Below are 4,447 nucleotides of genomic sequence, written 5' to 3'. Positions count from 1 at the left end.
TGATTAGCATCCATTTGTATTAATTTTCATGGCGATAGTTCAGCCACCCTCACCGGCATCTAGGCCTGTCGCAGCCCCCACAAACAGAGATAGCAAGGTCCTCGTCATCGCCTGACCAGTGGTTGAGATGAAGCGAGGCTACGCGCAAGGCCGAACCCCGATGCCACCGCATGGGCCTCCGGCCCTTGCCATTAAGTCAGTACAGCACCACCCTTGCTCCAGGCCTGTGCCGCCCCTCTCGTCATGACAGAGGTGAGGTCCAAAAGAGGCAATCACCGGCAAGTGGCAAGGCTAGCGAAGGCCGTGACCTCGCCTGCCTCGGCTTGCTGCCTGCAGAGGTTAACTCTCTGTCTCTCTGTTTTGCTCTTGCTGACACGAAGGCGCCAACCGCTCGGGGTTCGCTTGAGCCTGGCGACCGATGTCAGGTCCTCTCCGATGCCTGGGCAACACTGTCTCGCCCTCCCTTGCCGCCGCCGCCGCCATCGGTCCCCTTCTTCTTTGTTCTTTTTTTTCTTTCGCTTAACCCTTCTCCTCTTTTTGCTTCTGCATTTACTTTTAAGATTTTTCATTACCAAACTTTAAAAACCATTAGTAGGTTTTCTAATGTCACGCAGGACGACATATTTGTAATTAAAGGATACATCAATATCTCCATTTATTTTTTATGGAAAGGTCGATTCGAATAAAAAGTATATAATTTGGGATCAGCTTGTGTAGAAAAATGTTCATTATTCATATTGAACATTAATTAAAAGTGGATTGCAATTCTTTATCGCAAATTTAATTAGTTGTTTACCAAATCCGTATCAACTGCATTAGGTATCTTATTTTGTCCTAAAATGTAGAACAGATGGAAAACGTCTCTTGATGTTGACTTCCTATATAATTTGTTTTTTTCTTGATGTAATTTAATTGGCACATAATAAAACGTCCTCCATCATTACACGTCACGGAGCTCTCAGTGTCATGCTTTTTTTATGATGAGTATTACTTTATGGTGCTTCTTATCGACCCATCAAATGATCGAAGGAAGTTCGCCTGCAACAATGATTGCAACGACGAAAATAAGCTCAATCCACATGTATTGTTTAATTATATGGATCTGATGTCATCCAACGATATATCTGAATTGAGTACATCTATCCATAGAGAGCACCCTGTACGTGCTTTTCTTGCTAGTTCTTTATTTTGGGCGATGAGTTCAATTTCCAGTTTGACAAAACAAAGGTATTCCACCATGAACAGAGGAATTTCAAGAGCGAGAGATTTGACGTGAGGTGTGAGTTGAAAATAAGTCGAATACAAAATGATCGAAATTAAAGAGTATGTACGTAATAAATTAGCAGATAACTCGTTTATTTGAGGTATTGAGTGAAATTGAGTGGAGATATAATTATCTTTGACTTAGACTTTTTAATATATGGGCTTCATTCAACTTTGTAGAATAAGGACATACCGTGATTGGTGAATGCGATGAATGATTTAGAGTGAATCATGACATCGTCCAATTTTACTATAGCGTGCGCATTTTCATGATTGATCGGTTGTTTGCAGTCTTATTCGGCAAATAGGAATTAACTGCAACATGGTCCCGCTCGTGGTGGTCTGAAGTCTATCAAGCACAAATATTACAAGGATGACATTTCATTTTCGATCGGTTTCCCCACCGTTTCCACTCCAGAGATTATTGGGCCGCTGACTTAATATATCGTCCCAAATGACGTTTCTTCAGCTTCCTGGCACGCTTCTGCTATTGGACACAATTCAGTACTTAAAAAATCACGCTGACCAAGCTATTTCATTCATTCACTTGAATTTGTTCTTGTACAGGTACAGTTATTTGAACACTTAGTACCGAAATTAATCGGCAGGGCCTTAATTTTGCTAAGCATATACACTTTTGATGTAGCACACACCACCCTACTGACGTATTATCACTTACACTTGCTTCTTTTACAGAGACGCTACACATCATTCCGTGCGACATGTATAAGATCATATCATGCAGTTGGATAAGAAGGTTCCATGGCGAGACCACAGAGACCAGCCTTGGAGGTTATCCCTCCGGATCCTCATGTACCGCTCTCGCCCCACCCGGTGCCCCCGCAATTCTTCAGCAGCCAATACTTGGCCCCGCCGGAAGTCATTGCCGTACCCCACGGCTGTGACGGCGTGGTCAAGGCTGGTTCCGCACAGGCCCGTGACACACCACCTGAGTAGAACTGGAATGAGAACCCGCTCCCCTCGGTGCCACAGAGACCGGCTGGTTCGCCACGGCTGACTGCAGGAGGGCCTTCTCATTGTTGGCCCGGGCATCCTGGTAGCCTGTTATCGAGGCCACGATATTCGCGCCTTGGCCGTTCTGCAGGTCCCGTCATTCCCTGGTAGGGTAGCAGTTTGCCTCGGAGGTGAGGCCACCCTTGCTTTTGATGAACTGGAAGGCACTGTCCATGAGCCCGCCCTCGCAGCCTTCGTTGACACCGTTAACATCGCAATCCACGAGTTCTTGCTCGAGAGTGACACCAACTTCCCTTCTTGAGCATAGTAATCCCTTCCATAGCCGCCACAGCCGAGAACGCCCAACAAGCTCCTGCCAAAAGAAGATAGTAAGTTCCCTCTGGCCCGGCGTACAAAAGTTGTTCAAATTATCGTGCAAAATTAAAGACGTAGGAATATGCATAGTAAGATAGGAGTAAAATGAATGTAACAGTGATATAGAGATACCATATAAGTGGTGCGTAGTTTGTTAAAAACATATTACTGCCCCGTTCATTTACAGCTCGAGTATGACAGTGAATTTTGACATATTCATGAGACATGTATCGATTATGCACTCACCACAGCTGCTTTGATCCTTGACAGATGTCACAGCCTTCTTGGTTCGCCAGTCCAAGACGGGTGGAGCAGCGGTGAAGTTCGTACTTCGGAACGGTTTCTCGTCACAGAGGTCAGGACACGGGTGGACCTCCTCTTGTAGCCGGTGAAGGAAGCGCGGAACTCCTCGTTGGTTAGGTCCGCGAACTTGTTTGCAGCCAGTTTATACGCCGCGTCCATATCATTATTAAAGGCGTTGATGCGGTTAACGTTCTGTTTGAATATCTCATACCGTTTCGCTTTTTCATCCGCATCCTTGTACACGCGCCGTGAACCGCCATCCACTGCTCATGTTGCTTTAAAGGTGTTCCTCTCCAAGAGTGCGGCAAAGCGTTTCGAAACAAAAACTATGATGACCAAAAGAGTGGCTAATGTGAGGAATGGGAGTTGGTTTTGTTTGGCCATAGTACTGGTGTGGGTACTATCTAGGACACAATTGGAGTATTTAGTGAATGTGTCTCTTTAAATTTGTACATCTCCGAAGGGGGATGATGGGTTTTATAGACAAATTGTTGCTTGATTGTTGTTGCTCTCTCTTTCTGTTGATAATGCTTCAGTGGACCTCTTGCTGCTCCTACGTGCCTTGATAGATGTTCTGACTTGGAGCCCCTCAAATTGGAATTAAAGCTTGCTATTGCACACTCATCATAAGTACACATACGCAATTGAAGGGACTCTGGTTTCTCATTGACTGATGGGTGACCAATCATATTTTGTCCCAATAAACATTGCTATGCAGTGCAAAAATATATGGTTCTAAGAGGCCTGTTGGTTTGGTGGTGGTCTCACCCACCTAGCCAAGAGCGAATTGACAGAAGTTTCTACTTAGGCCAATCCGTACGTATTTGTCTCCATACATGTATGTATTGGCCTCTTCGACCTTTCATAAACTACAATAACCTACCGTTATATGTAGATATGTATTTGTATCTATGTTTGCCTTCCGATCATGTATAAGTTGTGGTGATTCATGACCTATTGGAGAGAATCGGTTTTCTTAAGGAAAAGAACCGCTTGTCAGCATCTGCTAATAAAATATTATTGATCTTGAAGGTGTAATTCTTTGTCAATGAATTGGTGCCAGGTAAATAGTCATAAATAACTAAGATTGACTGGTAGTGCAACACCAAACCTATACTTCAACCCTGAAATAATATTCTATTACCAAGATCAACTTTAGACGACAGGGACTGAGTTCCCATTATGTGACACTTCCTTAGTTTGGAAGAAGTTCCAGACACTTCCATGTTTTCAATTAAGGATAGAAGGCAGTCAAGTCACTCGTGAGCTATTCGAGTTCAAGTAGCTCAAGTATTAATTAATCGAGTCTAGCTAAAGCTCGAGAATACTTTACTTGAATAGCTTCGAAACCTAATCGGATGATTATATCTCTACTTATTTAAATTATATCTACCCTTTTACATCCATAAACAAAACAAATATAATTATTAATTTTTGTAATCTTAGCATATTTTTCTCGTTCGAGCTTGAGCTTGAGTTCAATTCAGAGATTTGAGCTGGAATTTTTGGCTAATTGATTCAAGGTCAAGCTTATTGACAAAGTTATTTCAAT

Source organism: Eucalyptus grandis, chromosome 4 (assembly GCF_016545825.1).
Source record: "Eucalyptus grandis isolate ANBG69807.140 chromosome 4, ASM1654582v1, whole genome shotgun sequence".
Taxonomy (NCBI): Eukaryota; Viridiplantae; Streptophyta; class Magnoliopsida; order Myrtales; family Myrtaceae; genus Eucalyptus; species Eucalyptus grandis.
The sequence above is the reverse complement of the archived record's forward strand: the minus strand, read 5'-3'. Positions refer to the sequence as shown.